General features: G+C 33.9%; 1 pseudogene; it reads left to right on the top strand.

Annotated features, from left to right (window-relative positions):
* Positions 1–24,553: 24,553 nt before the first annotated feature.
* Positions 24,554–24,649, top strand: LOC111764856 (U6 spliceosomal RNA; annotated as a pseudogene).
* Positions 24,650–26,780: the final 2,131 nt, after the last annotated feature.

Genomic DNA, 26,780 nt, shown 5'->3' with positions numbered 1-26,780 from the left:
TTTACGACCAAGTGACTTTTGACAAGTCTAACAAACCCACCCAGCTCAGTCAGAGCAGTCTATTCAACAAATGGTGCTGGGAGATCTGAATATCCATATTCAAAAGAAATAAAGAGGACTACAATCTCATACCTTATATTTAAAAAAAACTCAAAATGGATCAAAGTCTTAAGTATAAGAGCAAGGAATATAAAGCTTCTTAAATCTTGCACCAAATGCATGAGAAATGAAAGAAAAAATGGTAAATGTGACCTCTTCAAGATTAAATACTTTTGTGCTTCAAAGTACTTTTACAAAAAGGTGAAAAGGCAATCCACTCAATGGGAGAAAATATTTGGAAACCACATATCCAATAAGGGTTTGATTGAAATGCTATATAAAGACATCATACAATTCAACAATAAAATAACAAGCATTTCAAGTTAAAAATAGGTAAAACAAAAAACTTACATAGACATTTCTTCAAAGAGGAAATACAAATGTCCAAAAAGTCCATGAAAAAATGTTCAATATAACTAGTTATTAGGGAAATACAAATCAAAATGACAATAAGATATCATTTCACAACTCATAAAATGACAATTATTAAAAAAAAACATAAAATAACAGGTACTGGAGAGGATTTGAAGAAATAACACCAATCCTATACTATTGGTGGGAATGCAGAATGGTGCAGGCTCAGTGGAAAATAGTTTGGTAGATTCACAGGGAGCTAAATATAGAACTGCCATATGACTTATGAAATGCACTACTGGGAATATACCCAGAAGAACTGAAAACACCAACGCAAATGGACATTTGCACACCAATGTTCATAGCAGCATTATTTACAATTGCCAAAAGATAGAAATAACCAAGTGTCCATCAACCAATACATGGATAAACAAAATGTGCTATGATAGAATAGTATGCTGCTATAAGAAGAAATGAAATTGGGACATGGATGATGACATGGATGAAACTTGAGGACATTATGCTAAGTGAAATAAGCCAGACAAAAAAGACAATTATTATATCGTCCCAATAATATGAACTAAATATGAAGAATAGACACATGGAGTTAAAACTTTTAGGTTACTAGGAGATAGGAAGAGAGCTGAGAATGTGTGCTGATGCTTAATGCATGTAGAATTTTCTATTAGTTTGACTGTAAATGTGTGGAAGTAGATAGAGTTGATGGTAATATACTACAGTGAGCATAACTAACATGTCTGGTTTATAAATGGGATTGTGGTTGAAAGTGGTAGTCTAGGGATATAAATGTCGATTGAAAGAAAATAAGAGAATAATCTAGTGGGTGAATAACATAGTGAACTCAGAGGTGGATGAAAAGTGTAGAAAATAATACAAATGCAAGAATATTCTTCTATGAACCAGAACAAATATACATCACTATTACAAGTTGGCAAGAACATAATGATGCATGTGAAAATACAATTAATGTATCTTATGGACTACAGTTAACAGCAATATTGTAATATTCTTGCATCAAAGTCAAAGGAAATACTATACCAATACTAAGGGCCAGTTATTGGAGGGTGTGGGATTTTTTTCTTTTGAACTAAAGACAACAATCAAAGTTTTCCTGGGGTGATGACTGCACAACTCTGTGAAGAATGTGAGAGCCACTGAGTATACACTTTGAATAAATGGCACAAGACATGGAACTGTATGACACAGTGAACCAAGTGGTGGAAGATGGACTGTGGTTAACAGTACAACTATGAAAATGTTTGCTCATGGTTGATAACAAATGTATAGTACTAATACAAAGTATTAATAATAGGGGGTATGTGGAAAAACATACCACGTGTATGCAATGGGCCATAATTAGTGGTATGTCTGAGAGTGTTCTTTCACAATCTGTAAAAAATGTTCAACAAAAATATAAGATGTTGGTGGATGGGTGATGTATGGGAACTCTTCACATTATGCATGATTGTTTCGTAAGCTCACAACTTTTCTAAAAATAAATAAATAGAAAAGAAAACATTCCCTCATGAGCGATAACAAATATACAGTCTTAATATGCGGTGTTCATGATAAGATGGTTTGAGGGAAGAATGCACCAACTATAAGGTATGAGCTATAGGTAGCATTAATATTTTGGTGATGTCCTTTCAACACTTGTAACAAATGTGTAACAACAATGGAAGGTGTTGGAGATAGGTTGATGTATGGGAATCTTGTATGATATGCATGATTGTTCTGTTAACTCACAACTTCTCAAATAAAAAAGGGTATTATGTGGCAATGAAAGAATGTATTCTACATTACCATCAACAAACTTACATTTTTTAGCATAATTGTAGATGATTTTCTCTCACAAATGCCATGGCTTTACTCTCCTGAATTGGCTTAAATGAAATGTTATTGAAACAAACCCAGTTTGTATTACTATTGAAAACCATCAAGGTCATAAAAAGCAAGAAATACATTAGAAACTGTTATGGCCTAGAGAAAACTAAGAAGGCATAATAAAACAATGTAATATGGTGGTATTCTGGATGGAATACTGACCCAGAAAAAGAGCATTCATGGAAAAGAAAGAACCCCAAATAAAGTCCAAATTTCCATTAAAGCAATATATCAGTGCTCAAGTCTTAATTGTGACAAATGCACCATGAAAGTTAAGAGGTTAATAACAAGGGAAACCGGTTGGGAGGCATATAGGATCTCTCTGAACTCTCTTTGTAACTTTTCTGTAAATCTAGAACTAAACACACACACATACACAAACTTTTTAAATAGCTGTACCAATGTACCAATTTATATGCTGTATTAACAAAAGGGTCAATTTAAAAATAAAATTAATATTTTAAGAGAGTTTTAGTCATATTTGTCTGTTTAAAAATAGCCTCCCCATATTACTAATTATCTCAGTTCATTAAGTTAATTTACAAATGTTTTGTCTTGCAGAACATAGAATTGGTATTGTTTAAAGCTCGACAGTCTGCAGAATATTAATGAAAGAGTATTTTGAAAGAGGAGTATGTGCACATAAAATTAACTTAAACAGTCTTTTCTACTTTTTAAAAAATGTGATATAACCAAGTCTGCAATATAGGGTCAAAAATTGTGGCTGAATGCTTACTTGCTCAAGCAGATTAAAGGCAATATTCTGAAAGGTCTTTCGAGCACAGGAAGGATTAACTCCCTTACGGACACATGCATCTATGAAATAACTCAACTTTCACAGAATATCAATCTTATCCTCACTGACTTAGGGTCTATAATACATTCAAGGACATGTAACAGTCTTCAGATTATAACACATTATACATGTACATGGCCCCTAAGCTACCTGCACATCATTTTTTAAAGTAACTACTTATTAATCAAACACTTATTTTGAACTCAGGACACACATCATTTTTTTCTGTATTGGAGGTTATATACCAAACAGTGGGATACAATTATTTAGAACAAAATTCAAAATAAAAAAGTCTGAGGGTTGCTGAAAGTTCAGTGGTAAATAATAAACAAACAAATAAATAAAATACATTTTTAAAAACACTATCCAGGAAGGAGTGATTGGCATGCAATTATCCCCATATCCAGATATTCTTAATATGCTACTGGTCGGTCAGATCAGCTGAGATGTTCATATGCAGGCCGATTGAAATGTACAACTAACCTTTATACATGTACTTTCCTTGCCTGCAAGGCATGCTTTTTTGTTTTTTTTTTTTTTTGAAGGTCATTTGGTGCCGTGCTTTTAGCAACGAAAGTAACCATGAATTTTTTGTGAGATTATTGTCAAATATATTGTTAGTTTTATCAAACAGCGCATTGTTTAGGAATAGTTGTATCCTTGTAGTATCTCTGTACTTTTCCATTGTGTATGTAAGTGTGGTTTTTGTTGTGCAAGATGGTATAAAGTTGAATTTTAGCCCTCCCGAAAAAAACACAATATGCATTTGAATTTCCTTCCAATCTGTAGCTTATATCTCAGCTTTGCAATTTCAACTTATTTCTTTTCAATTTCTTATCTTCTACTATATATATATTTCTTGCTTAAAAATAACCTTAGTCAAAATCTGAATCCTTCTTTAAAAAATGCTGATTTTTAATTAAACTTTAACAATGTAAACCTGAGAAATCTCATACGTTCTCTGCTTGTGAAAACTTATATTTTTCTATGTAGTTGTTACACAGCCTCTGTTATCCAAATAAATGAAGGAATCAATAAAATTTTCTGCAATGTTAAATATGAAAATAGAAATCTTTGATATTAAAAGAGCACATAAACGTTTTAATGCTGCCTTTTATCTGAAAAAATAGCATGTTTTAACCTTCAAATGGAAGTTTACAGTTTTAAGGCTTTCTAAGCAGATGAAGTCTAGTACATTTAAATATTGCCTCTTAAAACTGAGGACATTTTTGGAGTACATGGATAAAAATAGAAATATCTTCCCTCTTACAAACTTTGGACCTAAGGTTAGCATAAAGTCAGTTAGTTCATAATAGAATTAGGTGATTTCTTAAGAACAGAAATCATATCTATCTTAGAAATGAGCTTTCAATAATTCAAACATAAATGGCTGTCTTTATTCACAGCATAAAATTTTCAAGTGTTTACTTGTTTTCTTGTTTATGTGTTGTGTTATGTTGCACTGTGCCTATTCTGAGATTAGTATCAAAGGGCATATCTGGATCTTCACAAAAATCCCTGGAATAATCTAAAATTCTGATTGCAAGGACTGATAGGATATTCTAACAAAGAGCTTTATGCTCTAGTTCTTGATGTCAAATGAGGGGATTAATTTCATATTGATCATTTCCATAGTTAGGTCTTGTGCAGAAATGGGGGAAATTCTCAGATATTCATCCTATTCATCTTAAGACCTTTTATCATTTTGAGGTTTTTGTTATTTATGTTATTCCAATAAATCTTTCTAGTACATATTCCCTTAACAAAACACTCAATTAAATTCTGTGCCTTAACTTAGCACATTTATAATAAAGAAAATGGTCAACATTTCATGAAAACTCCCTTATATATACTTATATCTCTGATACCATCATAATGTGCAATAACAAAAGAATACCAACAATAGCAATGGATAATACATATTCTGACACACATCTGGAAAGGTGCTAAATTTTAGAGGCAATTTTATCTAAGACTCTTGACAATCCACCTAAAATTCATTTAAGATAAAAGATAAGATATGAAAGAGAATATAGTTCACTGTAATTCAGAAATCATGATTAATGTGGAGCAGATTGGTTAGAAACCTGTTCTATCTAGTCTGGTACTAAAAAGATAATTGTATATGCATTTGGGGAAAAAAAGAAAAGGGGACTAATTTCTATCATAAAGGAAAGAGAAAAAATATGGCTACGACAGGAGATATTGAGTAAAACAGAAGGTTTCAGTTAAATGAGTTAACTAACTGTAAAACTAGTTATATAGACATTGTACCAAAAGTTCAAGAAGCTTACTAACTGTATTCTGACCCCAGGCTCATTGAAGGTCTTTGGAATATATGTCGGCATTAAAGAAGCATGAGTATTGACCTAACATAGAATTCTTTGGGCCAGTTGAAACAGTGAAAAAATAACATTATACATTATCTCCCAAGAAGCAGGGTATTTAACTGATTTGAATGCTGTACTAAATGTTAGTGCTAGATTTGGAGAGAAGGAAGTTATGCAAAGGTTTGATTGGAAAGGTATTCAATTTCCTTTGGGTGATTTAAATTTGATTTTATTTTGCTTGCTTAATCTCCTTCTTCTGCCAATTACTTACAGAGTGTAGGATAATTGTCAAAATGGAAACTTGGAAGTCATCTCTCACAAAGTTTCCTGATTTTCGCTTACCTACTACTAATAATGTGAGTATAAGTTTCTTCAGGCTGATATTATTTTATCAGCCAAAAGTGTTTTTTTCTTTATTCATTTATTCTATGTGCAATTTGATAATCCCTGTGGGAACATCCTGGCATCAGTCACCTGTTGTTCCTTAATTTTGGAATATGCAACATGAACTATCTTTGTTCTCAGATTTGGAGTCTAGCCTCTACTCTGGCAAAACAGGAAACACCTTCTTGAATAAAGTATGATAGAAATATACTAGACAAAATACAGAGATTCATAGTGTAATAATTGTAAAAACTGCATTCAGATATTTTTACTGACACACTTTCTGAATTGTGAAGATCCCTTGGGAAATTTGCTCTAATAATGTGCTATAACATAGAACACTGTTTTATAAGCATACAATCTCCACCTATAAATAATGATTTGTGTTTTTATAATAGAGTTCAGTTCCTGCCTAGCTGCTGGTGACAGAAAAGGGCTAAAATAAATCCTCTTCCCCAAGAATAGGTGGGGCACAGTTGATCACTGGCCATGGCTTTTGATTAGAGAATTTGGATCACTGAATCCCAGTCATTGTTTCTAGCTTTCCCAGACAAGGATGGAAGAAACCATTGTTTCAATCTACCCCTGTAGTATGGTGGCAGAGGAGACTTAGACACCGTGCTTCCTCAGGGCTGTGGGAGACAGGTGAAGGGCTGGATTTACTGGGCAGGCCAGGAAAGCTCAGCTTTGGGGTGCTGTCAGAGAACCTCTTGGAGTCTTCCTGATCCCCTTTCTCTCCTTTCCCCCCTGTGCCCTGATCCCCAGGGCACTTTTGAGCTCTTCTGCACCCCCTTATGGATCCTTAGCCTTGTTTTGTCTAGGAAAGACTGACTTAGGAAAGTCCTTTCAATTGTGTCCTCCACAGAATTTGCCTACTAGGAAAAAACATATTGAGATGACAAAAAGATTGTAAAAAAAATCTATAGATGTGGACAGTCTGGGACAATGGCCTGCTGGCTTCAAACATGAGGGAAAAGGAAGTCTGTCTCCTGGGAAACAGAGAGGACAAACAAACTCCTGTAAAGAGGGGAACTCCAAAACAACTAACAAATAAAATCCCAAGATAAGATAGAGGTGCAAAGAGACAGGGAAAACCCAGCACACTGCATTCACCTTGGGAAGACTTTCACTGTATAAGAACTGAAGTTCAAGAAAATTCTATGCTTTATCACAAGCTGGTTACAAAACCAATAAACAGACATCTCAGGAAATAATCTACGTTAACATTTAAAAATATGGCAGTATACAGTGTTTCAAAAAGAGGTGCATGAGAAAAAAAGAAATAGTAAATGGTGGCCCATCCACAGGTAGAGGGAAAAAATCAGAAAACACTTATAAAGGAGATGAGAAGGTGGACATAATCAAACAAAGCTTTATAAAAATGATCTTAAAAATGCTCAAAGAGGCGGCAGACTTGGCCCGTGGTTAGGGCGTCCATCTACCACATGGGAGGTCTGGGGTTTAAACCCCAGGACTCCTTGACCCGTGTGGAGCTGGCCCATGCGCAGTGCTGATGTGCGCAAGGAGTGCGGTGCCACGCAGGGGTGTGCCCGCATAGGGGAGCCACACATGCAAGGAGTGCACCCCATAAGGAGAGCTGCCCAGCGCGAAAGCAAGTGTAGCCTGCCCAGGAATGGTGCCGCATACACGGAGAACTGACACAACAAGATGACGCAACAAAAAGAAACAAAGATTCCCATGCCACTGACAACAACAGAAGCGGACAAAGAAGACGCAGCGAATAGACAGAGAACAGACAACTGGGGTGGGGGTGGGGAAGGGGAGAAAAATAAATAAATAAATCTTTAAAAAAAATGCTCAAGGAAATGAATGAAAATAAAGATAAAGAGCTAAGAGAAATCATGAAAAAAATGAATATGCAATATGAAAGTCTTATTAAAGATATAGCAATTTTAAAAAAGAACCAAACAGAACTAGTGGAGGTAAAGACCAAACTAACTGTAATGAAAAATCCCCATAGGATTTCAGGAGCAGAGTGAAGCTGGCAGAGGAAAGAATCAGTGAATACAAGGCACTGAAAATGAGTCAGGCTGAGGAAAAGAAAGAAAAAAATTTAAAAAAATTAAAATTAAAATAGCCTATGACACCTTTGGGACACAATCAAGCACACCCATATTTGCATTTGGGAGTCCAGAAGGAGAAAAGGAGAAAGAGGAAAGAGATAGAAGAAATAGTAAAAGAAATAATGACAGAGGACTTCCCAAACTTAGCAAATGACAGGACTAGGCAAATTCAAGAAGTCCAGAGAATACCAAACAGAATAAATATATCAAGAAAAATATGCGTCGTCATATATTGGCAACACTACTGAATGCAAAGGACAAGGAGAAAGTTCTGAAAGCTGAAAGAGAAAAGCAATGTATTATATACAAGGCACTCCCAACTAGACTAAGTGCTAATTTCTCATCAGAAACCATGGAATCAAGAAGGCAGTGGGTTGAAATTTTAAAGAGCCGAAGGAAAACAACTTCCAGTTAATAATTTTATATCTGATGATTTTCCTTCAAAAATGAGGGAGAAAATAAAGACATTTTCAGATTAACAAAAACTGAGAGAAATTTATCACCACTATACCTTCAGTAAAAAAAAAATATATTAAGGGAGTTCTTCATACTGAAAAGAAAGCACACTGGGCAGCGGGTCAAATTGGCATAAAGAAATACATCAGTGATAAAAGTAAACTTTGTGTAATTATAAATGCCTGTATTATTGTACTGCATTGTTTGTTATAAAGCTGCTCTTCTCACTTCTACAGGTGCTAAAATGCAAATGCATAAAAAGTAACGATAAGTCTCTATTTTTGGTCATACAATGCATAAGGTTATAAGTAGTAACAAGTACAAAAAAGGACAAGAGAGAGAGATGTGTATAGGAAAAGTATATGTGCATGTTATTGAAGTTAAGTTGATATTGAACCAAGCATAATCCATTATCTGTTTTTGGAATTCATAGCCATATCAAACTGCTACACTCCATCCTCTGAATTCCAAAAAGACATAATATTTTTAAAAAACTTAAATCAGTATCAATGTAAGTACTAAATCATATCAGAATCAATTTAAAGAAATACAGTTTGTCTTGGGGCAAAGTCCTGTCTGCTACAGACCTCTGAAACTTACAAAACAATTTTTCTGTTTCCAGTACACGAATGGACAGACAGAGGATAAACACTGTAATTACAATAAGGAGAAATTGAGAGGGAAACATGAGTCATGGGTCCTCTACATTTCAGTAAACCTGCAGGGCATCCTCCATTCGATTTTAGTCTGAGAGTTATACTTAAGATGATGGCTTCTCCTTGAGGCCATATGGGGACCCATCCTTTTCACAGTCTTGCCCAATGGCCATTTTCTTGGTTCCACCCTCATTAAGCATCTGGGTATCAGAAAAGCTTCAGACCACTCTTTCTAATAGTGTTGGGGTGATTGCCATACCTCACCCAATCTTTTAATTAGAGTCTTAATCCCCCTACTAGAATGATGTGAAGACAACATCCCCCCTAACTTTTGGCATACAGGCTCAACCCTCTCAGAGCAATGAGTTGATCACCTGGCCTTCCCTAACCTCTGGGGGACAGGTCAACCCCTCTCAGAACTTTGTGGTGCTGACCTTAACCACCCTAGTCCTTGGAGAATGTGCTCCATCCTCTTTGTAACCTGGGGCAGCAAAACTCTTTGAGAACATCAGGTAGGAACATCCACCCTCTTCAACTGCTGGGGCAAACTGATCTTCTCTGTACACATGGTTAGGGTTCTTTTCTTGGCCCAAGGTAATGTTCTAATTCCAGATCTCAGTTTCCATGGTTTTCCTTTTAAAGCTGTTTCTCCTTCAATCTGTCCTTTCCATGTCCTTTTTATTCCAGGCTGGACGTGGTTTTGTTCATATAGCTCTCTCAAAAAACTTGGTGGTTTAGTATGCAGGAAGCAGGGGTCCAAGCCTCCAACAGTAATACTTTCCACAAGTCTTTCCTAGATAACTGAATCCTCAGTCCTTATTTACAAGTTCCAAATTTAGTTAAGTCCTCCAATGGGGAACATTCTTCTGGGAGCTTGATTTACAGAAGCTTCAAATTTTCAGAATCAGTTTCTGTTTTCTTTGTGCCTGACAGTTCCATCCTCAGCATATCTCTCTCATCTAGCATTTTGCTATAAGCTGCAAGCAGAAGCCAAGCTGCATTCTCCAGATTTACTTTGGAAATTTCTTCAGCTAAATGCCCAGGCTTGACATTTTCAATTTCTGCCTTCCACAAAACACAAGAAATTAATCTTGCTAAGTTCTCTGCAACTTTAAAACATTGATCACCTTTCCTCCAGTTTCCAATAATAGTTTCATCATTTACTTCTAAAGCATCATAAAAAGTCTCTAGCATCTATGTTGCTATAAATATCTCTTCAAAGCACTGTAGGTCTTTTCTTCCAAGCATCTCACAATTCCTCCAAAAATTACCACTTACCCGTTGACAAAACTGTTCCAGCACTTCGGTAATTGCAAAAGTACTACCCCACTCTTGGTACCAAATTCTGTATTAGTCAGCCAAAGGGGTACTGATGCAAAATACCAGAAATTGGTTGAATTTTATAAATGGTATCTATTTGGGGTAAGAGCTTACAGATACCAGGCCGTAAAACATAAGTTACTTCCCTCACCAGAGTTTATTTGGAGCAAGATGGCTGCCGGCATCTACGAGGGTTCATGTTTCCTGGTTTCCTACATTCCTGGGGCTTGCTTTTTTCTGGGTTCAAGGTTCCTTTATTTCTGTGTCTGGCTGCTCTTTCCTCTGTGAGCTTACTTCTTGGGGCTCCAGTTTAAGGCTTCAGCATTAAACTTCAACATCAAAAAATTCAACTCTGTTCTTTGCCATGCCTTTTATCTGTGAGTTCCCACCCCTTAGTTTCCTAATCATAACTCATTCACGCCCAGGTGCAGATCAGATTACCAGCACAATGCAATATCTATTTTTGTAATTCATAACCATATCAAACTTCTGCAGAGAGGAATTGTCAATTGGTAGAATTCCCTCGTGATGCAATCTAGTCCTGAATTTTTCTTTGCCAGAAGGTTTTTGATTACTGATTCAGTCTTTTTAATAATAATTTTCAGTAATAATAATTATTATTGAGATCTATTTCTTCTTTAGTCAATGTAAGTAATATATGTTTCTAAGAATTTATCTATTTCTTCTAGTTAATCTAATTTATTTGTGTACAGTTGTTCATAGTTCCTCTTATAGTTTTTTATATGTCAGCAGTGTTAGTAGTAACTACTCCTTTTCATTTTTAATTTTAGCTATGTGTTTTTTTCTTTATTGTTTCTTTTTCTATAAATCCTTAGAAGAAAACATAGAGAAACATCTTCAGGACCATGTGTTAAACAATGGTTTTTCGGATGTTATACCCAAAGCAAAAACAACAAATGAAAAATGGGTAAAGAAATACTTCAACTTAACAACAAAAAGTAAAACAATTCAATATAAAAATGGGCAAAAGATTTGAACAGAAATTTCTCCTAAGAAGATACATGCATGGCCAGAAAGCTCATGAGAAGGTGCTGATCATCATTAACCATCAGGGAAATCCAAATCAAAAAACCACAATGAGATATCATTTCACACACACTGGAACAGCTGCTATTTAAAAAATGGAAAACAACCAGTGTTGGAGAGGATGCAGAGAAATGTCATTGCTATTGGTAATGTAAAATTGTGCAGCCACTGTAGACTACAGTTTGGCAGTTTCTCAGAAAGCTAAGTATATAACTACCTTATTACATGGCAATCCCACTATTGAGTATACACCCCAAAGAATTGAAAGCAGGGATTTGAACAGTCATTTGCACACCAATGTTCAATTAGTATCATTATTCACAATTCCCAAAAGAAAGAAGTATCCCAGTATCCATCAAGAGATGAATGGATAAATAAAATGTGGTATATACATACAATGGAGTTTTGTTTTGTTTTGAAAGGATTTAGTAAAATGAGTGTTGCCTGTAAAGTGATTCTTTCTTCACCTTAAGTGAAAAACAAGCTCCCTTCTTTTTCTCTCCTGCCTCACAGTCCATCTCTTGTCACTCTGCTGCAAGGCTGCCTCCCTGCTTCCTCTGCCCTTCTCCCCTCATCCACTATTATCTTGTTCCAGCAGCTGCCTCCTTTGCCCTCAGTTTAGCCCATCCTCATCCTCCCCACCTCCCAGCACCACTTTAGAGAGGCTGGAAGCCAGGGATGTGGCTTTCTGGCCTCCCAGAGCAAGCAGCCCAGGAGAGAAACTGGTGCTGAAACAATGGAATATTATTCAGTCATAAAGAGGACTAAAGTTCAGATACATGTGATGGCATGGCTGTACCTTGAAGATACCATGCTGAGGTAAATCAAACACAAAGTGACAAATATTGTATGATCTCACTAATTTGGCACAATTAGAATAATCAGACACATAGAGTCAGAATCTAGAATATAATTTACCAGAGGATGGGGTGGGGATAAAAAAATTAGACATTAAGGCTTAAAATGTACACCGTTCCTATTTAGAATGATTGAAATGTGTTGGTAATAGATAGTGGTGATAGTAGCACAACATTGTGTACATAATTAGCTATACTAATATGGATATCTGAATGTGATTAAAAGGGGAAATAATATATTATATAAATGATAACAGAATAAAAGTGGTTTAAAACCATGGACTTATACTACAGAAAAAATGAACCCTAAGTTAAACCATGGGCTATAATTAATACTCTAATCTTAAAAATGTGCTATCATCAATTGTAACAAACATTCCACACCAATGTGAGGTGTTGGTAGTAGGGTGGTGTATGGGAATACTGTATTTTATGCATGATTTTTCTGTAAAACCATAACTTCTTTAAAAAAATAAAAATAAAAAAAACAGGAGATCAGTTTGAACATGAAAGAAAAACGAAAGGACATCTTCATGTAAAGGAAAACCAAGGAACCCAAAGATTTCTGGTCAGCCAGAATGTCACCAACCATGGGAGGAAGTTAAGACTTCTAGCCTCCAAAACCATGAGCCAATACATTCCTGTTGTTGTCACCCCACTGCATGGTGTTTGTCTTTACTGCTTAGCAAAACTAAGACAATGTCTCACTTAGTTAAGTTATGGTCAGGCACTGAGTATGATTTGTTCCCCACTACTCTGTCTAAAATACAAATGGCTCACCTTGGAACCCTGTAAATTACCTGTTGTGTGTAAGAATAGATGAGTGAATGAATGACCAGCCTTCACATAGCTTAAAATCTGGTGTGGGAGGCAGATGAATGACCAGGCATACAATGATTTTGAGTGATTCATATACAGGCTTAGAAAGTAGAGCACTTTGTGAGGGTTTAAAGCAGGAACAACTGAGCCACACTGAGAGATTAAAGCATATTCTTACGAGTAACACAGATGAAAGGGGTGTGTTTGTGAAGAACTGTATTTTCCAGGTTAAAGACTATCTTTGCAAAAGCTCTTAAGTGAGCTTAGATGAAGTGTTTTCCAGGAATTGAATGTTGAAAGAGGGAATATAAAAAAAAAGTTTAAAGTACAAACATGGTACAGGATATCAAGGGGTATTTTTAAGTCTCCTCCTCACCAGTGCATTAACTACGTGCTTACGTTGCTTGTTAGTGATTAGAAAGTTTTAGGAAAGCTAAAGCAGTGTGAAGTCATATTTAAAAATGGGGTATACAAATATAAAGGATATAAATATATGGACAGGTAACCTGGTAGGTAGGTTGATTGGCAGTTAATTTTATGAATATGTGTGTTTGCTTTACCTTTATATGGCTTCTCTTTTTATTCTGACATAGAATGGGTAATTGGCTGCTGAAAGGGAAATATAGAGTAAAAGGTTACAGTAAAAGGAGATTTCCAATTATCTGTGTGGAGTGTGAAATAGATAATTGAACAGAGCAGTAAAAGGTTTTCTGGTTAGTTGTAGACTTATATTGATGCTGGATAGTGTGAATTTATAATGGAATCAGTCATTGTGGCTGAGATATTTTTCTCTAATAATTCTTTGCTGCTTATATGTAGACAAGAGAAAAGTGGGTAGTTGCATTGATTCATATCTGGAAGGTTGCCAGCATGGTGGAAAAAAGAGTGGCTGTGCAAGATAGTTGCAAGAAAGGGATTGGCTGTATTTATTTTGGGAAATAATTTAATAGAGAATTAAAGCTGATAGCTGAAATAAGACTAATCATCTCCAGGAAATTAAAAATTGATGCAGTGGGCCAAATGAGAGATGGCTGAATGGATGTGAAAGACCATATAGCTGAATTTATTGTTTCTAAGGATACATTTTTGAAGTTATCACAGATGATCAAACACATTGGAGTTGAAAGCCAGTAAAATAATACAGATTAATTGATTAGATGCACTACTCACTTGGTTTCTGAGGTGACCCAGAATTTGAAATAGGGAGTAAGACTATGAGTATTCTAAAATTGTGCATGTGTAAGGAAGAGAACAGCAGAAACTGAGGTGATCACTCAAATTTAAACTACTAGTAAGTGAGGCGTTAGAATTTGAACCAGGACAATTGGTTCTTAAATGAATACCTTTTCTATTGTTCCCATGTTGCCTTTCAAAAATCAAGGGGAATGTGAATATAAAACACTATCCTTGTTTTCATGGAGTTCAAAATTCATGTATAATATGATTTTTATTAGAACTAATAGAACTATGTATTTCAAAGGTGGTTTGTAGACAACAAAGTGTAATGAAAATAACAAACTTTAAATTCATAATACTGACTAATCAATAATATAGTTTTCTGATCTTGGACAGATTAATTAAGTGCTCATATAAAAAGGAATGTATAATTTGTAGCTTGAAGAATTATTATGAAGATAGTAAAATAATGAGTGTAAAATTTTATTTTAGCTGTTTGGAAATAAAAAGTATAAAATAAATAATAGTTTATTAATTTAGTAATTAAAGGCAATTATAAATTATAATTTTTAAATAGAGAGTTCTTATATTAGCACAGGTGATTGAGTGACAGTAGTATGAGCTTAATATAAAAATGTTGTCTTGAAATATTTTGTTATTTCAGAATTTCCCTAAATGCCTTATTCTTCCCTTCCTACATTAATCTTTAGTATAATTTTCATTTTGTATAATTTTTTAATTACAATTCTTAAAGTGTAGATATATCAACTGAATCAAGTGCATGATATAAAACAAAAATTATATAAAATTTAATTTAACTTTTGGAAACCCTAAGATAATATATATCATTTTTATATCAAAAGTTAATGATACCAATTGGTTTAAATGATCGTAAGTTATTATTAGTGTCAGTTTTGTTAGACCCAACTGTCAAGGATATGAATTAATTTAATTAATGTGGAGATATTACTTACACATATGTAGACTGTAACCATGTAAATCTGAGAGTGTGCATTCAAAGGTTTCCACATGTTTAGGATGGTAAGGGGAAGAAAGTAAAAGGCAAATATTCACCAACATCTGTATTTGATGAGTTGAGTATAATTAAATTCACAGGTAAATTAAAACTCTCTTACATTAGTTTCAAAGATTTTTTTCAAAATTATTAAAATACAGCAGAATTAAATACCCTTGTGGGTTTTCTTAGTTTATCTTTACCTCTTGAATAAATTATATCAAACAATGGGGACTACACCTTCTAATTTTTCTAAATTAAAATCATAATACTGAATGTGCCACTTTGAAAGAAATACTTTTTTTAATAAGGAATAGCAGATTTCCTCAAAACACTCATGCAACTCAAAACACTACTCTCTGGTACAGAACTATATTAGTCTATACAGTTTAATGAAGAACAAAGTGCAAAATAATATTTCCATATCTTGATGCAGAAAATATATATTGTGCAAAATTAACTATTATATCTCAGTGTGGGAAAAATACAGTTGAGGTAAAGAAAATGGTGTTGATCTCTATAAGAAATTTAGTACCTCAGTGCATGAACTAAAATAGCAGAATTCAGAGCAAAAATGACAGCAGGAAGAAATAGTTTCATATGTTTTTTTTTTTCCCTATTAGGCATAAATCCAACTTAGAATTTTTCCTTAGCTGTTAATGCTGAAAGCCATGCCCATGAGGGAGCATGGGAATCAATTAATGTTTCTACTGCCTTTGGAAATCTGATGACTGAACTATGGATATTCGTGAGGCACCAGAAATCACTAAACATGTCATTTTTTACATTTAACATTTTGAACAAGATTTTGCTCATATTTAGAGAAAATTATGACATTTTGAATGCAATTAATACATAACATTCTTTACTTTTGAAACTCTTCACTCAACTAACTGCTAGACAAGAGAGAACTTTATTAGGAGGAAATATTTTGCACCCAAGAAGATATATTTTGATGTTATTTAACAACAAAAAAATGACTTATTTGTTTCCAGGCAGTTTTGAGACACATTTACAGTATATCTAGTTTATCTTTGACATACATTATTTTTCATATATAAAGAGTATTTAGTATTTTTCAATTACATTTTACTTCTCTTGAACCTCTTAAGCTGATATGTCACATCATTTCTTTTTCTTAATTTTGTGTAAACTGTAACGTAGTCCTAATGTATTATCTTCCTCACTTGAACAAAATGTATAGTTAATATTGAAAGAAAAAATTGCCTTCATTACATTTTAGTGAAATACAGGAAATTATGAAATTCTACCTGTGAAAACATAACAATATCAATCAGAATAAATTCTTTAAAAATAGCATCTATAAGTATTTTAACAAATTAATGTTCTCTCCTGTGTATTCACTTAATAACTCATAAATAAAAATAAATTGTGGTTAAATAGGGAGGATTAAAGTTTTTGACATCTCTAAATTATGGGAATCTTATATCCAGAAACTCATGTTTCTCATATAATAGGAATAAGTCTTGATAGCTAAGTCCAATTCCATTGATTTTCATAAAAGAAAAGGAAGTTTAGTCTAGCTTTAGATATTCTGCCCTTTGATTTTCTATTGCTGTATTTCTCCCCATTAAGAGACACAAAAAGCATTTGTGGATTTAACAGGGGTGGGAAAAGAGGGTAGGAGAAGGGTTATTACTAAGAAAAATTAAATGTTCTCATTTCCTGAAATTAAACTATCAAACCAATTTAATTCAAAACTATATCATAAAATATATACCATGACAAAAATCAAGAAACACATACAAGAATAAAAATTAAAATTAAAAAAAATTCTATGCACCAGCACTACAAAAACAATGAACTTTAAGTTAAACCATAGACTTTAATTAATAGTACAATTATAAAAATGTGCTTTCATAAATTATAACAAATGTTCCACACCAATGCAAGCTGTTGGTGGTGTTGTGGTATACGGGGATCCTATAATTTTGCATAATTGTTTTGTAAATCCATAACCTTTCAAAAAAAGAAAAAAGAAAGAAACAGTACAGTTTTATCTGAGGATACCACACAGTGATGAACGTCTTCCTGTATGCAACAATAGGTAAAACTTACTCTATTTTCTTCTCCATCAATCCATTGAGAAAAAATACGCTGGTTAACACTGAGATTCAGACATGTTGTTTAGAGTTAAGGATCCTGGTCTTGTAGACTGGAATGCCAAATATATGAGCTGATCTAAATTAATGCTTAACAGGCATGATTTGGGCATCAGTGGAGAGCAGTTTTAACAATTTTGAGATGAATATCCTTGGGTATGTTAAATAACCACCTTGTACTGAATTTGTAAGAAGGCTATGATCTTACTTGAGCTCTTCTTAGGGAGGTGATATGATGATTAAATGAGTTTTTGTGTATTATGTAAAATAGTCTCTGATAATAAGTGTTATGATTTTCTTAGTTTGCTTGTTATAGAAAATAAAGTGCCACTGTCCAGGCTCATTGTAAATAAAAATCACATATCACTTCAGGACTCTCTTTTTTAGTTGATCGTGCTCATATTCACAGAAGGCTGATGCATACCCATCATTCTGATTAAATGAGAGTACCAATAAATTCATATAAAAAGAAAAAAGAGCAGATGTATTTACTTGATGTTTCAAATCATAAAGGTCATTAATTTGCTTTAACTTTTATCCAAAGAGTACTCTTAGGAAAAGTACTCTAGTTCAGAAAATTTCACTTTTAAATTTCAAAAAAGGAAAAAATTAAAATAATTTACAATTTAAGACATAAACAAAAAATGTTGATTTCACATAGGTTATTATTAATAATTATAATAGAGAATATCTCCCCAGAATTTCTAAATTTTAGAGATAAAAAGGAATAAAATGTAAAAGTATAACTTCCTAAAATCATTGCTTAAAATGTGTGTGCATCTCTGTGTGTATAAATTTGGAATATTTTACTAAGATTTCATATAAATGACAAATATCCAATGTAATAAATATAATTCCCTTAAAAATATTCATTCTTTCTTAGCAATAATATTCTAGGAAGCAAATTCCTGTATACTGAAATCAGTCCTCAATTCTTCCTTACATTATTTGGGATTCCACTGAGTACTTATCACCCTATAGAGTAAGGGTTTCAATATTTTCCTTGCAACACGTTTTGCCCCATTTCTTTTCAAATATGTATAGATGTCTTATTTAAAATACCAGTTTGAGATGCATAAAAGTTTTTAATTTTGATGAAATTCCATTTTTATATTTTTATTTGATTGCTCATGTTTTTGGTATAAAATCTAACAAACCATTACCTAACAGACGTTTCTGAAGATGTTTCCCCATTTTTTTTTCCAGGAAATTTGTACTTTTGTTTATTATACTTAGGCTTTTGATCCATTTTAAGCTAATTTTTGTATATGGTGTGAGGTAGGATTATACCTCCACTCCTTTGCATATGGGCATCTTGTTTTCCCAAAACAGCACCATTTGTTGAAGAGATTACATTTTCCCCATTGAGTGGACCTGGAAACTCAATAAAAAATTAATTGGGCCATTGATATGAGAGATTTTTACTGAACTCTCCATTTGATTCTATTGGTCCAAATGTCTGTCCTTGTGCCAGTACCACCTTGTTTTGATTTCTGTAGCTTTGCTTATCAAGAAGATAAAATGACAACCTACAGAATGGGAGAAAATATTTGGAAACAATATATATGATAACAGTTTAACATCCAAAATTAAAGAACTCCTGCAAGTCAACAACAAAAAGACAAACAACCCAATTACAAAATAGCGAAAGAACTGTAATAGACCCCAAAGAGGTACAAATGGCTAACAAGCACATGAAAAGATGCTCAGCATCTTTAACTATTAATGAAATGCAAACAAAACCATGATGAGATTTCATTTTCAACCCAGTAAGATGGCCACTATTAAACAGTAAAAAATTACAAGTGCTGGAAGAGATGTGGAGAGGTAAAGATGGGAACACTTGTGCATAGCTGGTGGTAATATAAAATGGCTCAGCTGCTGTGGAAGACAATTTGGTGGTTCATCAGAAAGTTAAGTACAAAATTACTATATTACTCAGCAATTCCACTAAATGATGCAGCTTCATAACAGGGTTTCTATGAATCAAATAGATTGACAGCCTAAAGAAATGAGGCTTGATATACATAAGCACATCATTTCCATACCCAGAGAGGCAGAAATCTAACTGGACATAATGGATTGGGCAAATCAAACCTATTCAATGGACATGTAGAGCAGCACTGTATTATAATATAAAACTATTAAATATTAAACCAGGCCTGAAGACAACTAAACAACAAGAGCCAAGACCAAGAGCAGTGCTGTAGTGGTAAATGTTCAACAACAGCTTTCCAAGGGAAAGCACTTCAGAATCTTTACAAATCAAATCTACTTTTTCCCCCCCTAACCTGCTCCGTGTCCAGGCAAGCTAACTTTTCTGGATTTTCTCAATGAGCTTCCTTGCCTCTGGCTTACAATCAGGTTTGTCCAGTTGAATTACTGACTGGAGATGAGGAAGTGGGAGAACGTTGGGTTGATCTGTCTATTCTTACAACCGTCTCCCTGCCAGGTGGTTATGCATTGGGAAGTTCAATTTTTAATATCTCTAAATTATTATCACTTCTCCCTTCCCTGAGAAGGGTTTTTAATAGGACTCTATCTTTTAAATTTGCTTTATTTCCTCTGGTTATACAAGATGTTTCAAAGAATTGAGAAAATTTAAAACTATAACTAAATAAAAAAGAGGTCTTAGTATAGTTTGTACAGATATACTCTGTTTCAGATCCTATGAAAATCCGTATGGAAGATGTTTTTCCTGCCACCATTGATCTCACCATCTAATGCAGGAGAGAGACTTTAAACAATCACTACCAGGAAATGTGGGGTCAATTATATAGAATAATGCTGGAGTCTAGAGACTGAGTTATGAGGTTATTGCAATAGCCCCAGCAAGAACTGATGTAAGAAAACTAACCACAATTTCTAATATTGGCATTGTTTTATAATGTCCTAAGAAGTATGGTAAGATAAATGATGCATAAGTATTCAAAATTAGATAGAGTTATTCTTTTCAGTTGATATGTTTGTTACTTGATATACACAAGTCTCAACAGAAAAAAAAATGCTAAAATTGAATTCAGTAAGGAATAACTTTCATTTATGCAAAAATAAAGAAACATTATAGGAAATACTATTCACCACAGCACAGATGAAAATCATACAATGGAAAGAAAAATCTGTACTGACAGGAGAGCTGTTTGATACAGGAAACCCTTACATTAAAGACTGCATCTGAAGACTATGGTCATGCTTAAGAAAACCAGGAGTGAGGGTGTTATATATTTTATCCAGAGACCACAGTAAGTATGAGAAACAACTTGACAAAATGAAAAAAAAATCAATCTTTTTGATGGCAAGATTTTATGTGGCAATGTATTAGTTAAAAATTATTTTATAGAGGTAATTGTATTTAAATTTAAATCTCAGTGAATTTCCTAAGAAATCAAAAACACTTTCCAAAGTCCAAGACCTTTGGAGTTTTATAGACTAATATTAAAATGTTAATTCTCTCGTTAACTGAGCTATGTGTCCTTGGGCATTTGATTAAATTCTCTGATCCTATCTCTTACATGGTTCCAATCACCTCTTGTAGTAATTAAGGAGATTACATATATAAAATGAGATCCCATGTATAAATTAGTATAGTATCTGGTGCTTAGAAAGTATTCTCTAAATGTTGATTTTCCCTTTTCTTTCATTGACTCTGTGGATGAGAAACCTTACTGTCCACTAAATTTGTGCTGATTCTTATAGAGTTGTCACTAGGAAGTAGTTGCTCAGCTAGTGACTCTATTCCACAGACCCCCTTGCAGATAGTTACGATAAAGTTTTAAATGTTCTTGACAGTCATATCCATAGATACAAATGATGTGCCTCTTCAGGGCAGAAATGTTAAAAATCAGTGTGCCTGTGTTCCAGTTTCAGCTCGAAGCTTGCAAGTCATCACTCCTTAATTAGAGCAGGCAAAAGATGAGCAAACTGAAATCAAAGACTTTTCCTGGACACATTAGAGAATTGAGATTATAAGGAAAACTGCTACTCACTCCAAAATCTGAAGAGACAGGTAAATACTTAGAATTACTCTTAAGATCTGCTTAGTAAGAGCAGAAGACACTGGAGAAATATTGGAACAATGGGCTCAATGATATGGATTTATTTTTTTCTAATACTTTACAAGCATAAAGCATCTGGCTTGATAGAAGGGTGGAATGTTCTCTTGAAGTCTCTTTTGTAGCCTAGGTTGAAAGATACCAAAGAACTCTCATTTTATGCTTTAAACTAAAGACCAATATATTGTATGATATATCCCATATCTGAATGTACAAGTAGGCAAAATATGATTGAATTTGAAAGGGAAATCCCTTTCCATACTCAGTTCTTCCCATGTACTAGCAGAATTTAATGAAAAATGTCAAAGAGGGAAGTTACTAATATTGATTTAGACTCTGTGTTCAGATACAAAAACAGGGGCTTGTGGCAGTTCTGTTTTATTTTACATAAACATTTCCTGTTTCACTTTTTTATAATATCTCCTATGAAAGTCACTGGTGATGGCTACCATTTTAAGTTTGAAAGGGAATACGATTGAATTAATATTATCATACAATATTATAATAGTGATCAGATTCTGTGCACATCTTGCATTGGGAAACAAAATATTTCACTTGGTTGCAGCATGAGAATTAGTAAAATTCACCTTGCTGGTGGGGATATAAACCATTAGTTTGGCAGTTTCTTACAAAGAAAAAATAATCTTACCATGCAATAGAGTATTCATGCTCATTTCTATTTACCCGTTATTTTTAGACATTTGCCCATATGAAAACTTGAATGGAAATGTTTACAGCAGGTTGGTGTTTTTTTTTTTTTTTAATATACTTACCTCAAACTGAAAGCAACCAAAATGTCCATCAAAAGATGAACAGATAAACTGTGGCACATCCCTAGATGGAATATTTTTCAGTGATAAAAAGAGCTAAGCAATTGAATCCTGGAAAGACACAGATGCATATTGCTAGATGAAAGGAGCTGGTGTGAAAAGAAGATATACTGTATGTTTCCAATTATATATCTGGGAAAGGCAAGACTATAAAGACAGTAAAAGATTGGTGGCTTCCAGAGGCTTGAGAGAAGGGAGAGAGGTTTTAATATGTGCAGCACAAAAGATTGTTAGGATGGTGAAATAATTTCATATGATAACATAATTGTGGAGACATAACACTATTCATTTGTCAAAACTCATAGAACTTTATAGTACAAAGAGTGAATCCTAATGAATAGAAATTAAAAATTAGAAGTTTGGGGTATCCCAAAATGGAAGGGAGACTCTGTTAAAACAATCTAACTATATTGCAAATATACGAAAAACCTCAAGGAAGTGTGTGGGGGTACTAACCTAAGTTACTTAGAAATGAAGAGTCTTTAAGAGTAAAGCCAAAATAAAGAGTAAAAAGTACTGTATAATAGTTGATGCAGTTGCTTCTCATGAGAGTACAGTTTAACTGATGTGAAACCATGATTCGTGTGCATTAGGATTGAACAATTAAATAAATGGATAGAAGTCACATTTCTCATCACTGGATTGTAAGTTTTTAGATAAACTAGGGGAGGAGGCTAGAAAGATTAATGTGATAATGGATTAGAGTTGTGCACAGCAGCATGAACTCATGTTTAGCTTAATATAGATGTTTAGCTTAATAAAGATGTTTATATATAGAAATATTTTTATTTATGTGTACATACACAGACCAGTATACACACATATTTTTTGTTCTGTCAGCTGAGAGAGCCAAAAAACAATGCTATCCTAGTAACAATGAACACACCTAATAGCAAGTTTTTGGTTTCTAAAACCATTCTCCAAAAAATGGATCAAAGACTCCTTGGAAAAATACTGATACAGAGACTGAGACAGATAATATATACAAGGAACCTGGAGGATATTATAGTGACAGAAAATAGGGGAGTGCTCAAAACAAAACAAAATACAAATTGATGGGGTTATATCAAAGGAAGATTGGTTCCAACTGAAAGGGCTCTCAGTGGCCAAAGTTGATCAATAAACAAGATAATATTGGATTATAATACAAAGTGTAAAATAAATTTCCATGAGTTCATATTGATATAAATAAATGATTGAAAAATGAATAAAGAAATGACAAATAATGTGGAGAAAAGATAAACTTCTCATGCTGAAAAATTCAAAACCATTTTTGTAGAAACCCCACCCTCAAGGAGGAGAAGCATAAATCCCTGCACCTTAAAGGTAGGCTGCACAAAATCAATGACTTACTTCCAAAGGATGCAAAATTTAAAGGGAAAAGGGAAACTTCATGGTGCAGCAATTGAAAAGACACTACCTTAACCAAGCGACCAAGGTCAAAATCAACAGTGATAAATTATATTGTTAGTTGATGTGATATGATTAAATGACATTTTTACCTCCAAGGTCTTCCTCCTGAAAACCCATAAACCCATTCTAACCAGGATTAAAAAAAGATCCTCAGAGAACTTCCAATAGAGGAGCATTATACAAAATACCTGACCTAGTCCTCAAAACTGTCAAGGTAATAAAAACAAAGAAAGTTTTAAAAAATGAACACAATCATAGCCAAGAGTAGCTTCAATGTACTAAAGAAAATGTGGTACTCTGTGTGAAAGCATGGAACAGAAAAATAACATTAGGGAATCTGAATAAAGTATGGACTTTAGTTACTAATAATTTATCAATATTGGTTCATTATTTTTAACAAATACCATATTAACGTACTATGTCAATGGTTGGGGAAACTGAATGCAGATATAGAGGAAATGTTGAACTATCTTTTCAATGTTTCTGTAAATCTAAAACAGTTGTAAAAGTTAAAGTTTACTTAGTAAAGTAGACTTTATTTACTTTATTACAAATATTATTATTATTTGATGGCTTATAAAACCACAAAACAAAAGAAACCTTAGTCCCCAAATGACCTGTAAGCATGCTGTATGGAAATTGCCTGAAGACATGCCATGCCACACTGCACTATGCTATGAGCACAGAATAAATGTATACTGTGTTAAGTATTGAAATCTGGGGGATTTATTTGTTCCAACAGGTACAATATCCTGAATAGGTACAATCTCTTTTTAGTTATTCGCTCTATTATGATTTTTGATGATTGTGTAAACTAAAAGGCAAAATAGTCAATAAGTGCTTGCTTCAACAGCACATATACTAAAATTGAATTGATTTGGAGAAGATTAGCACAAGGATGACATGCAAGTTAGTGAAGTGTTTCGTATTCTTAGCAATCTTGCAAGATAAAGAAATAAAAGGTATCCATAAGGGGAAGGAAGAGGTAAAATTTTTGCTATTCACAGAACATATGATCCTATACTTAAAAAGTCCCGAAAAATCTACAACAAAGCTGCTAGAGCTAATAAATGATTTCAATAGAGCATTAAGATACAAGATCAATATACAAAATTCAGTCATGTTTCTACACACTAGTAATGCACAATCTGAGGAGGAAGTCAGGAAAAAATTCCTTTTAGAATAGCTACTAAAAGTCAATATTTAAGAATAAATTTAACCAAGGATGTAATGCACTTGTGTTCAGAAAACTACAATACATTGCTAAAAGAAATTTTAAAAGGGCCTATTGTTTTGGAAGTGCATTCAATAGTCAAGGATTGGAAGACTAAATATCATTCAGTTGTCAACTCTACCCAAATTGACATACAGATACAATGCAATCCCAATAAAAATTCCCCTAGCCTTTTTTAAACAAAGGAAAAAAAAACGATCAGCTTTTATTTGGAAAAGTAAAAGGCCATGAATAGTCAGAAACAGCTTAAAAAGGAAAAGTGAAGTGGAGGACTCTTACTTTCAGCCTTTTAAATCATATTACCTAGTAAAGGTGGTAAAAACAACATGGTACTGACATAAAGATAGACACATAGACCAACGGAACCAAACTGTTGGTTCAGAAATAGACCCTCATATCTATGGACAAATTACTTTGGACAAGTCTGTCAAATTCACCAAGCTTGGGCAAAACAATATATTTAAGTAATAGTGCTGGAAGAGCTGGAAATCCAAAAGAAAGAAAGAAGACCCTTATACAAAAATTACCTCAAAGACCTAAATATATAAGCTAGAACCATAGTTCTCCTAGAAGAAAATGTGGGAAAACAACTTCAGGACCTGGTGGTAAGTGGTAGATTCTTAAGCCTTACACAGAAAGCATAAGCAACATAAGAAAACAAGGGTAAATGAGACCTCCTCGAACTTTTGTGATTCTAAGGACTTTGTCAAGAAGGTAAAAAAAAACCCAGTCCATTCATCGCTAGAAAATATTTAGAAACCACATCTCTGAAAAGGGTTTGATTTCCATTTTATATAAAGAGATGGTACAACTCAAGAATTGAAGAGTAAAGAATCCAATTTTAAAATGGGCAAAGGACTTAAATAGACATTTTTCCAAAGGGGAAATATAAATGCTCCCAAATCACATAAAATATGTTCAATATCACTAGCTATTACGGAAATGCAATTCAAACTAACAATGAGATATCATCTCATGCCACATAGAATGGCTATTAAAAAAAAAAAATACTGGTAGTAGATGTGTTTGAGCACCTGCATTCCACATGGGTGGTCTTGGTTTGGGTTCCCAGTGCCCCTTGAAAAAAACAAAAAGCAAAAACAATCAACAAAGAAAAACGAAGAAAAAACAACAACATAGGGAATAGGATATGGCTCAGCTGTTGAGCACCAGTTTCCCACGCATGGGGACGGGATACAATCCTTGGTTTTCTGGTACCTCAAAGAAGAAGGAGGAGGAGGAGAGGGAGGAGAAACACCAGAAAACAATAAGTGCTGGAGAGGATGTGAAGAAATAGGAACACTCCTGCACTGTTGGTGGGATTGTATATTGGTGCAGCCACTGTGGAAGACAGTCTGGCTAAATATAGAACTGCCATATGATCCAGTAATTCCTCTACTATGAATATATCCAGAACTGAAAACTGTGACATGAACATCTATCTACACACTGATGTTCATAGTGAAGTTACTCACAATTACCATAAGATGGGAAAAACCCAAGTGCCCATCAACCAATGAATGGATAAGCAGAATGAGGTATATACATATGTTGGAATACTAGGCTTCAGGAAGAAGGAATGAAATTGAGACACATATGCTGACATGGATGAGCCTTGAGGACATTATGCTAAGTGAAATAAGCCAGATACAAAAGGACAAATATTGCATGATGTCACTAATGTGAACTAAATATGAACAATAAACACATGGAGTTAAAACCTCAAGTATAGGCTATTAGGAGATAAGAGGAGGGCTTTGAAGGAGTACTGATGCTTAATGTATGTGGAAGTTTTAATTAACTTGACTGGAAATGTGTGGAAATGGACAG

Source organism: Dasypus novemcinctus, chromosome 2 (assembly GCF_030445035.2).
Source record: "Dasypus novemcinctus isolate mDasNov1 chromosome 2, mDasNov1.1.hap2, whole genome shotgun sequence".
In the NCBI taxonomy this organism is placed as follows: Eukaryota; Metazoa; Chordata; class Mammalia; order Cingulata; family Dasypodidae; genus Dasypus; species Dasypus novemcinctus.
This window is presented reverse-complemented; position numbering and strand designations above follow the sequence as displayed.